General features: G+C 37.0%; 1 pseudogene; it reads right to left on the minus strand.

Moving 5' to 3' along the window:
• Positions 1–639: 639 nt before the first annotated feature.
• LOC116857017 lies at positions 640–1,037 on the minus strand (annotated as a pseudogene).
• Between the last annotated feature and the right edge of the window lie 11,399 nt (positions 1,038–12,436).

Below are 12,436 nucleotides of genomic sequence, written 5' to 3' on the forward strand. Positions count from 1 at the left end.
GCACTTGTGTAGGATTAAATGAAAGGCTGTGTAAAATGTTGGCACAGTGTGTCAAGCCTGTGGTAAGTGTTCAATAAGTGGTAAATATTACTGTTTACCACTTTTCGTTATGTTTTTCATTATGAATATATCTTTTATAATTTTACATGTATCAAATATGAAACATTTTAAATTTGGATTATTTAGTGGGTTCAACAGTTGATGGGTTTAGATGTGGTAATTATCAATGTTTTCAAAGCAATGAGGTGAGGGATCATACCTTTTCCCTAGTCATAGTGGATTGACAAGGAGACTCTCATTTCTGATCACCACACTCAGAATCATCTCTATTAACGTTTCTTTAATCCTAATTGATGGTGTAAGCATAAAAAAAAGAGGCTGTACTGTGTTATCAAGATTCTAGCTCTTATTTATAAGGCTAAGCCATTATGTATGTATCTATGCTGGTTTTGAGAATCCCATTCTTGAGATCTGGAGGTGAAACTGGGAGTCAGGATGCAGACAGGAAGAGAGGGATAATGTTTTCTTAGGCTATGGTATTAAAAACATGAAGTCATTTGTTTTATATTTTTCACAAAGACAACAATTTCTTTTATTTCACTTTAATAGCTTTTATTTAAAGTAATATATAAGATGACTTTATTCCTGCATCTTCTCAACTGTTTCTTTCCTATATTTGTCCTCTTCCTTTCCTATTAGCGAGATCTGACTTTACCTTCAAGGATTTTTTTTGCAGTCTTTGTCCAGACTTACTCTAGTGATAACCTGTCCACATGCACAGTTTTATCATTTGCCTGCCTTCTTTCACTGTACTCTTCAACATAGACTACACATTTCTTCCTGTAAACCTGGACTACTTTGCCAGTTTGCTGACCTTAGTAGTGTCCTTGCACAATCTGTACTTCATCATCCTTTCAGATGGGTATTGACTGAACACTTTAGTTCTGTCTCAGCTCTTTGAAAGGTGGGGAAAGAGCATTGAAATAGCTTTTGTGGTTCTTGCTCTGGTCGGAAGTCACAAAGAGATTGAACTTCATCTGGCTGCTGGCACTTTAGTGATGGCTGCCAACAATTTCTTATTTAAATGTTTCTTTGTAATTTTATCAAATAGGTTTTACTTATATGATATGCCATCTGATACTGAACAAATGTCAGTGTTCTTTTTATTTGGTGGTACTAATAAACGTGTTTAAAAATATTTTTGAGGGTTTTTTATGTAGTCTTGTTGTACCAGGTGTTATGGTATATAAAACTTAAGATTCTTATCTAAAAGAAATATATCGTACACTTCTGGAGATAAATATCTATGGACATAGAGAACTCTTATTAACAGTGTGATAAGATAAAGACCAAAGTAAAGAAGAAATGTATGGCCCTGAGAACATAAGAACTGGCCAATTTCACCTGGATGTTTTGGGGGAATCTTCAGGGGGGAGAGACTTTTGAATTGGGTCTTGAAACCTAAAGAAAGCGTCAACTGGTGAAGCAGGAAAAGTACATTACAGAAAGAGAGAACAAAAGGAGCAAATACATGGAAGGGGAAAGATCTGTTGTTTGTATACTTTTCTATAGGCATTCAGAACTCAAGAGAGGAATTTCAGCAGGAGACTGACATAATTTGATCAGTGTTCCAGCCATATGGAGGCTGGATTAGATGGGAGAAAAGAGGGTAAGAGAACCCAGTTCAGAGGCTCTTGTAATGATCTGGGAAAGAAGAGTGAGAGAAGTACAGATTTTTTTATATTAAAATTAAAATTTTAATTCCAGTATTGTTAACATACAGCGTTATGTTAGTTTCAGGTGTACTGGATAGTGATTCATCAATTCCATACATCACCTTCATCAGACAAGTGGACTCTTTAATCCATGTCACCTGTTTCACACATCCCCCATCCCCTCCCTCTGGTAACCATTAGTTTGTTCTCTATACTTGAGCCTGTTTCTCGGTTTGTCTGTCTCTCTTTTTTTCCCCTTTGTTCATCTGTTTTGTTTCTTCAATGCCACATATGAGTGAAATAATATGATATTTGTCTTTCTCTGACTTACTTCACTTTGCTTTATATTCTCTAGCTGAGAGGACAGGTTTGCCAGCGCTAGTGAAAGTATTGGCCTTGGCAAGGTAAAAGACATGATTCTGTCTATGATTTGGTAAAACAAGCAAAAGATGGATGAAGACAGAGAGATGAATTCATAAGGCAGAGCTCTATGTTATTTTATAAGAAGTATATTAATTTTTCAATTTAAAATAATAATTATACCATAAAATAATTTTAGACAATGAGGTTCCCACAGAGGTATGCAGAGCTTGTGGGTCTGATCTAAAATCAACATTTTCTTTTGGAGTTTAGAAAGTCTGGATTAATAATAGACCCTATTGGTACAATGACACATTTTTCCTCTAGCTGTGCTTGGCGGCCTAGAAGCAGGGATGGAAAAACAATTGGAGGAATTTATCTGAAGTTGAGATTCCATAAAGTAGATGCAGCAGGAAGTCAGATGCTTTGATTAATCTAGATAGCTGATAAGGGCAAAACTGAGGTTTTTGCACATAACATCCAAGTTGGGTAGCCTAATAGTTCCTTTAAGCTGTCACACAATAGGGAATTCCTGTACCACATGCTTTGCTTTTTAACTTTGGTATCCTGTCCTCTTTGCTTTAGCTACTATGCTGATTCTTCATCTTTTTTCAACCTCACTACTTTTTTAGAATATACTGATGTAAGTAACAGAAAGTTCTTACTCAGTTGGGTAACAAAAAAGGAAATGTATTCTCCTATAAGAAGAAATGTATTAGCTCACATAACTGGAAGTCCCAAGATAGGGAGGATGCAGAGTTGATTGATTTAGCACCTTTGTCATCACTAATTCAAGTTTTAACATCCTTTTATCCTGAATCTTCAATGTTGACATTATCCCCAGGCTGAGAAAAATGAGAGGAAAGAGACTATGTCTTCCTGTGGCACTTTGTAAAGAGTGAAGAACATTCTCAGTGGCACCCAAGCAGACCTCCCCTCAAGAATCATTGACCAAAGTTAGGTCACATGCCTGTTTTTTAACCAATCTCTGTCGAAGGGAATAGGATTATCCTGAGATCACACAGGTCTTACCTTGGAGTTGGTCGGTCAGTAGTGCTCACTTCCCCCGAAGAACATGGCTGCATGGGGCAGGGTGGATCCCTGAACAAAACTGAAGTTCTACAATGAAGGAAGATGAGAGAAATGGATCTTGTGCAGAACAGCAATATTTATTACTCTTTCATCTTCAGATTTGAAGCTTTGCATATTCGTCCTGAGAAAAAACAGTAGTGCCTGTCATCTGGAAGCCGGCTTGATGCCATCACTGGGCCTTGGTGTTATTATAAGTTGGCTGAGGGCTCACAGTGATGCCATGGTGTTTTCTTGTTGAATATAAAATATTTCCCCAAACACCAGCACAAGATGAAGCATAGTTAATCAAAACAAAAGTAAGACATACTCTATAATCAGGTTTGAACACAGATAAAACATGAACATCGCCCAAGCCACAAAAATGAACAAACATGTTCCTCTTCTAGCTAATCTGAATGACTACTGGTTCTTTACCAAATACAGCTTTAGCTACATTCCAGTTTTCCTTCTTTCTGCATAAGATTAATTAAGACATTAAATTAATTTTTACATATGGTTTAAGAAAATTATTTAGTTTCATTCTTCTACATGTGGCTATCCAATTTTCCCAACATCATTTGTTGAAGAGACTGTCTTTTTTCCACTGGGTATCCTTTCCTTCTTTGTCAAAGATTAGTTGACGATAGAGTTGAGGGTCCATTTCTGCGATGTCTATTCTGTTCCATTGATCTATGTGTCTCTTTTTGTGTCAGTACCATACTCTCTTGATGATTACAGCTTTGTAATAGAGCTGGAAGTCTGGAATTGTATTGCTACCAGCTTTAGCTTTCTTTTTCAACATTCCTCTGGTTATTCAAGATTTGTTTTGGCTCCATACAAATTTTAGGGTTATTTGTTCCAGCTTTGTGAAAAAAGTTGATGGTATTTTGATAGGGATTGCATTGAATGTATAAATTGCTCTAGGTAGCACAGACATTTTAATAATATATTTTTCCTCCCAATCCATGAGCATGGAATGTTTTTCCATTTCTTTTTTTCTTTCTCAATTTCTTTCATGACTATTCTATAGTTTTCTGAATACAGGTCCTTTGCCTCTTTGGTTAGGTTTATTCCAAGGTATCTTATGGTTTTTGGTGCAACTGTAAATGGGATCAACTCCTTAATTTCTCTTTCTTCTGTCTTATTGTTAGTATATAGAAACTGCAACTGTGCATTTGATTTTACATTTCTGTGCATTGATTTTATATCCTTCTACTTTGTTGAATTCCTGTGTGAGTTTTAACAATTTTGGGGGGAGTCTTTTGGGTTTTCCACATAGAATATCATGTCATAGGTGAAGAGTGAGAGTTTGACTTCTTCCTTGCTGATTCAGATGCCTTTTATTTCTTTTTGTTGTGCGATTGCTGAGGCTAGGACTTCTAGTACTATATTGAACAACAGTGGTGAAAGTGGACATCTCTGTCATGTTCCTGACCTTAGGGAAGAGCTCTCAGTTTTTCCCCATTGAGAATGATACTCACTATGGGCTTTTCATAGATGGCTTTTATGATATTGAGGTATGTACACTCTATCCCTACACTGGGAAGAGGTTTAATCAAGAAAGGATGCTGTACTTTGTCACATACTTTTTCTGCATCAGTTGAGAGAATCATATGGTTCTTGTCCTTTCTTTTATTAATGTATTGTATCACATTGATTGATCTGCCGATGTTGAACCACCCTTGCCCAGGAATAAGTTCCACTTCATCATGGGAAATCATCCTTTTAATGTACTGCTGTGAATCAAAGCTGGTATAGCCACTCTGGAAAACAGTATGGAGTTTCCTCAAAAAGTTAAAAATAGAGCTACCCTATGACCCAGCAATTGCACTACTAGGTATTTACCCAAAAGATACAAATGTAGTGATGTGAAGCAGCACCTTCACCCCACTGTGTATAGCAGCAATGTGCATAATAGCCAGACTATGGAAAGAGCCCAGATGTCTATTGACAGATGAATGGATAAAGCAGATGTGGTATGTGTGTATATGTATTTATGTGTGTGTGTGTATATATATAAAATGTATATATATATTGCATATATAAAAATGTATACATATAGTATATACATATATATAATGGAATATTAAAATCATAAAAATTGAAATCTTACCATTTGTAATGACATGGATGGAACTAGAGGGTATTACGCTAAGCAAAATAAGTTAGAGAAAGACAATTATCATATGATCTCACTCATATGTGGAATTTAAGAAACAAAATAGAGGATCATAGGGGAGGGGAGGGAAAAATAAAATAAGACAAAATCAGAGAGGAAGGCAAACCATAAGAGACTCTTAACTATAGGAAGTAAACTGAGGTTTTGTGGAGGGGCGGGGGGAGGATGGGATAACTGGGTGATGTAATGAGCACTGGGTGTTATATACAACTGAAGAAGCACTGAACTCTACCCCTGAAACTAATAATACACTATATGTTAATTAACTGAATTTAAATAAAATAAAAAAGACATTAAATCATAAATTACTCCTGTTTCCTGAAAGCAGTTAATCCAGAGCAAAGCCCTGCTTTTTCAAACCTTCATTCAAAGCACCTGACACAGGCAAATTCCTAAGATAAATCTTTTCTAAAATCCCCTCACTGACATTTCCCATGGTGTTTTTTCTCACTACATTGAGTACTAAACTGAGCTTGTTCAACTTTAAGTGTGTTCCTGGTCATCTTTGTCTAGAATGAAGGCTTCATTCTGATCTTGGCTGCTTTTGGCCACAATTCTCATGGGGACCTCAGTTGTGCTACCCTAGGCTGCTTTGAGGCCACACTGCTCTGAATTATGAACTCTAAGTTTATGCGATCACTCTGCTTGTCATGGCCTTAAAGAACTGACTGGCCACGTAGAAAGACAAAGGAGGTCAGGATACATTTGACAGAATGGAGGAAGCATGAGTAGGATCAAGGGCAAAGGATTCTTGAATTAATCCACATGATCACTTATATTAGTGTCCAGCACATAGTAAATGCTCTATAAAACTTATACTTCACTATTGTATTTGTTAATATTATTACTGCTACAATGATAATGGCACATGCTGATTTAGTTTTCATTAAAAAGTGAAAGAAGTTGAAGGCAGTTGGTTATGGCCACAGATGGAGATTTTTAGATATAGTAGGCATCCCAGGTCCAGATGATTAGATATGGAGTTTTCTATGCTTGCGGATTGCCAAACTGTAGTTGAAGAATAATCAAGGAACTAGGTGAGTGTCTAAGTTAGGTTCCATCAGAAGCAAACCCTGAAAATAATTTTAGTGTAACAGTTTATGTGAGAGATAATCTCAGGAAACACTGATAAGGAAATAAGATAGAGAAGGAAACCTTAAAATAAAAATAAACAGGTTATTGCTGTGGGTAAGTGGGGCCCAGTCCAGTCCAGCTGGAGACCTCTAGGAGACTGCAATGAGTATACCTCAGAGATATCTTACCTTACGGGAAGGAGTTTTATCTATCAAACCCATTCTTCCTCAGTTGAGGATTGCTCCCAGAGAGGCATTAACTCCTTGGCACTTCTACATTGTGGCATGTTCCTGCAGCCAGAAGAGTCCCTTAGACAGAATTGAACAGTTGGTAGTTGTGAGGGTTGGTAGAATATGAGTAGACAGTGTCTACTATAGTATCTCAGAAGCTGGATGAGTCATTGCTAGTTTTTGATAGTCCAAGATTACAGCAGAGAAAAGTTGCTGCTTATCTTATTACTGAGAAGCACTGATTTTAATTATATCCTTAAAGGTAAAGCTTTTTCTTCATTCATTAACTCATTTGCATATTTATTCAATGTTTCAGAGCCTGTGGTAGATGCTTTGGATAGAATGATGAGTAAGACATGGTCCTTGACCTCATGAAGCTTATAGTTTAGCAGAGGTACTAGCAAGGGAATAGTTTTTTACATTACTGGGTGAACGCTGGCACCATATAGTAAATTCAGGTTTTATAGGAAAGATAGAAGCAAGATGGTTAAGAAAGACTTTCTGGAAGAAGAAAAAACTAAAGACTTGAGAAATGACAGTTATGCAGGTGAAGAGAAGAAAGGGAGGGGATAATATTCCAGGCAGAGAGAATAAAGTATGCAGAATCTGAAAGAGAGGGAGAGAGACAGAAGAGAGGATCAGGAAAAGAGAGAGGTGGGGGGAGAGAGAGAGAGCAAGCGAGCTGCCAGGGACCATCACACATAGTTGAAACATGGCTAGAATATAGAAATGTGTGTATTGGGGGGATAGGATGCGGTATTAGGAAGGACTTTTAAACCCGATGAAGAATTTAGACTTTATCCTGAGAGTGGTGAGAAGTCATAGAAGAGTTTTAATTGGGGGAAGCACCATGGCTAGATCTGCATTTTAGAAAAGTCATTATGGATGATATTGGAGGAGTACAAGACTAGAGGTAGGGAGGCTGGTGTGGAGTCTGTTTAAATGATAATGAATAAAGTGTGGGGTAGATGGATGAGGTGGATTGAACAAAGAAATAATAATATTGGCAAGAGAGTGGCTGAATTGATGGCCAGTAAAGGAGCAAAGAACTGATAGGGTCAAAATAAAAGAGTTGTGGGTAATGAAAAACAAGCATAGTGAGAGTAACTGAAGATGAGAATAGAAAGGATAAGACATTCTGACCCGAGTTTGAATTTAGGATGAGAAAGACAGGGAGAGATTGAGAGACAGAGATATAGGAGTGAGGGAGGGAAGGAATGAGGGAGGGATACAGGGAGGGGAGAGAGAGAGAAAGCAAGACAGTGAGTGAGCAGTTTCTGGTGGTTATAATGTGTCTGAGGTGTGACCATGGCAGTTAATTGATATGATTAGTGGGGAGAAATTTCTTGGAGAGGAAGACATGCAGGAATCTTGGAATATTGGATATTTGGCGGGTGAAACCCTATACTCCGAAGTGACATGACACAGGACAGAGGTAGGACTTGGGGTAGAGACAAAAAAACTGACCAGGGGATAATGTCTAAAATAAATGGGGGGTGGGATGGAAGAGTTGAGAAAGTTGGTATGTAAGTGCAATGAGCAGAGTAAGAGGGTATTAAAAACAGATGGCAGCAACAGTGGATTGGGGCAGGTTGCCCATAGTTTCTACCATTTTTGTAAGAAGGTGGAGGAATAGTGATATAAGAAAAGCAGGAGGAATGGGGAGACTCCTTATTGTATATGGGGTGAAAGAGAACTACAAGCCTCTAATAGATGAAGAGGGCTCAAGGAGTAGATGCGTCCTCTAGGGGAGAGTCTGAGAACAGAAGCAGGTGGAGGAGTAAGGGGAATTTGTTTCCAGTGGAAAGAAGTGTTCTAGAAGATACAGGGTAGAGATTTTGGAAAGAAGGGGAGCAGTGGGTAGTCATACCAGGGAAAGGAATGTCTAGAGCATTAAGGGATGAAAATGCTGAGTTCAGATGACCAGATAGGCTTCTGTTTTGGGTGATGCCCTTGGATAACAGGAATGTGAGGCAAATTCAGCTGTCCTTTGGGTACAGGGTAGGACAAAGATGTTGCGTTTGTCCCCAGGAGCCAACTAGGTCTGTAAAGATTCTCTTTTGGAAGAAGGCCTGCTCCAGGCAAGCAGCCTGCAGCCTTGTGCACTGCACATTAGTTAATTCATTAATTCATTCAACACTTAGAGAGTGTTGGTTATGTGCAAAACTGGGTTAGGAAGCTATTTTATCAGCAACAAACAGGTGACCTACTTTAAGGAAAGCAAAAGCTAACATATGAAAATGAAATTCAACATTGGTTGCATTATCACAGAATTCTTTATTTGGGTAATTGATTCATGGCAGGGTTCCTTCCCTAAACCATTTTTTTGATGACTTTTTGAGCCTACCTATTGTGAAGTGATGCCTGTATATGAACTAGGCTCCAGTATTGTCCCCTTTACCCCACAGAACATTAAAACATAATTTTCTAAGGGAGCTCTGCACAGCAGTTGAGAGCACTGATTGGAGCTAGGCAGAGTTTGACTCTGGCTTCATCACTCATCAGCTGTTGGCATGGGCAGGTTACTTCCCCTGTCTATGCCTCAGTTTCCTCATCTATAAAATGGAGATAATAACATTACCTATGTCACAGAATTGTTATGAGGATTAAATTAGTTTCAAATTATTTGAAAAAGGTTAAAACTATGTGTAAATAGTTAAAAATTTTTGAAAAATGCTTAGAGCAGTAAATGCTTATATACATGTTTAAATTGGGGGCATATAGGAAATTTACAATCAAGAACAACCAACTCACTGTTGCTGAAATTTAAAAAAATAAAAGAGGTTTTTATGTTCATTTACTTGTCAACTGTTTTCCAGACTTGGGTAAATAGTGGGGAATAATAGAGGCACAGAACCTGACCATAGTGGGTGGAGGATGGTGGGTGGTGGCAATGGCCATTCTTTTCTTTTTATAGTAAAGGATCTCCCCACTCATCCTGTGCTGTTTGAGAGTAAGAGCACTGCTCTGTGGAGGGTGAATAGCAAGATTTTGATTTCAAGGGTGATGTAAGGACACCAGACAGATATGAGCATGTACATCAAGAACATTCCCTGGGGCCTGCTGTGTATCCATTCATTGACACTGATGTACAGTGACTGCCCTCCCTTCTCCTCCCTAACTGGTGGTAACTGTTTTGGTATGAGTGTTTTGGCGCCTGTGAAGGCCATGACCTCAATACATCTCTATAGAGAATTGAAGTATCACAAGGAAAAAAGAAAGAAAAAGCAACTCAACAATACAAACCAATTTATAATATACTTGGTGTGTACACAACTAATGAATCACTGAACACTACAACAAAAAATTATGATGTACTATACGCTAGCTAACTGAATAAAAAAATTAAAAAAAATAAAATGGACAAAGAATTTGAGTAGATGTTTCTCCAAAGAAAATAAACAAATGACCAATAAGCACTAGACAAGATGCTCAACATCATTGTCATCAAGGAAATGCAAATTAAAGCCACAATGAGATACCACCTTCCACTCACTAGGATGGCTATAATCAAGAAGACAGACAATAATAAGTGCTGATGAGAATGTGGAGAAATTAGAACCCCTCATATATACTACTGTTGGGAATGTAAAATGGTGCAGCCACTTTGGAAAGCAATTTGAGTTTTTCTCAAAATGTTAAACACAGAATTACTATACGACCTAGCAATTCCACTCCTAGGTGCATTTCTAAGACAAGGGAAATATATCCACACAAAAATTTGTACACAAATGTTCATAAGAGCATTTTTGTAATAGTCAAAAGGTAGAAACAATCCAAATGTTTGCTGATGGATGAATGGATACAGATTTGGTATATCCATATAATAGAATATTATTTGACAATAAAAAGGAATGATGTACTGATAGATGCTATAGCATGGATGACTGTTGAAAACATCATGCTAAATCAAAGAAGTCAGATACAAAAGATCACATATTGTATTATTCCCTTTATACAAGATGTCCACAATAGGCAAATATATAGAGAAAAAAAAGTTGGTGATTGCTTGGGGCTGGGAAAAGGATTGAGGGGAAATAGGGAGTGACTGTTAATGGGTATGGGCTTTCTTTTTGGGGTGATCAAAATGTTCAAAAATTGTGGTGATGGTTCTATAACTCCACAAATAAATATGCTAAAAACCACTTTAGAAGGATGAGTTTTATAGTAAATGATATCATTATATCCCCCAAAACTCAATAATAAAAAAGGGAAACATTACATCTGACAGGAGCCATGTCAAGCTACCATTCATAAAGATTAGAAATCAAAGCTTTCCCATTTTCCTTCCTTGTTCGTGTTATCTGGGGAATATTAGAGACTGGAAAAAAAACTTGAAAAGTCTGTCAATCCTCTTCCAGACAGAAGGCAGAAACATCCAGGGATGTGGATTTTAAAATGCAGGTCTTTGCACTTTAATATCTTCAAATGATTACTATGGTTACTATGAAATTCCACCAAATCAATGGAATATGAGTACAGGGTAATAAGAGGTGCACTTAAGGTAGGAAATTCCTCATGGGATACTTCATATATTGCTGCTACTGAGGAATTTCACTGCAGAAAAGTTAACCTGTTGCTAGGCAACACTGCAGCTTGAATTGAATTCATAGTGATCAGAATTCATATTTCTCTCCAATAAGAAGAGTGCAGATAAAAAGCACTCTTTAAATTAAAAAGAGAATCACAGAATTAAAGAAAATTTTAAAAAGACCCATATAGTCCTCATTTAAACAGAGCTATTAAAAATTCTGTATATTTTATTAGATTCCAATTGTGCACAAGCATACATTTTTCATGATTATAATTATAATGTGCATATCACCTCACAATCTTTTTTTTCATTTAATATAAGGCCCCCATATAGTCATAAAGTCTTCCTAATGATTATTTTAAATGACCAAATCACAATCCTTTCAGTTCATGTCTCATAAGTTTGCTAAACCTTTGCTTTTTCTCTGGACATTTAGGTGGTTTTTTTTCTTTCATTTTTTCTCTTTTGTAGAAATTCCAGAGCATAGCTTCTTTGAGAAGAATGTATAATGTATAGCTCGACAACTTAAGTACTGCTCTTCAATGACTATATTTAATTAGCCTTCTTTTTTATAACCATTTGGAAATCATTTTGGAAGCACATTTAATCCATCCAATCAGTCATTTCTCCAGAGCCGGAACACTGTCTCAATGCCTGGTTGAGTCCTAAAGCTGCCTGTGTGCCTGGCAAAGGACTCTGAGGGAAGCTTTACATTTTTGAGATTGCCAATTTTGTGGAATGTGGCTGGGGGAATTAACAAAATCATTTGACAAGCATTCCACAGGAATGAAATGGAATTCTCTCAACTGAAGGGAATGGTGCACCATCAACACATGAAATTAACATCAGAAAACTGGTCACATGCAGATCCTACCAGTTTTTAAGAGATAAGAAAAGGGATTAAGAAAAAAAGGGAATTTTATTTTCTCTGGTTTCAGGATTGTCATAATGGCTAATCAGAAGTCTCAAAAGGTTTGTTCAAGATTGGGGCTTTTCTTATAAATATTTTATGATATAATTGCCTCATCTCCTTGTTGCATTTCAAAGAGGTACAGATTAGACATCTAATAAAAATGTCAACTGTTTCATTTGAGGATGTTTGATGGTTGGGGATTTTAAGTATATAACTTCAGTTATGGCCATTATCATGGCTTTCAAAACTAAATATTTGAAAACCATGTCAAAAAAGTTGAAAAAGTTTTCCCTGAGTTAAAACAAAAATGGAAATCCTCAATCAAAATATGTGCGTGTGTGTGTTATTTTAAGAATCTAC

The sequence above is a fragment of the Lontra canadensis genome, unplaced genomic scaffold, assembly GCF_010015895.1.
Source record: "Lontra canadensis isolate GAN:19392208 unplaced genomic scaffold, GSC_riverotter_1.0 scaffold116, whole genome shotgun sequence".
In the NCBI taxonomy this organism is placed as follows: domain Eukaryota; kingdom Metazoa; phylum Chordata; class Mammalia; order Carnivora; family Mustelidae; genus Lontra; species Lontra canadensis.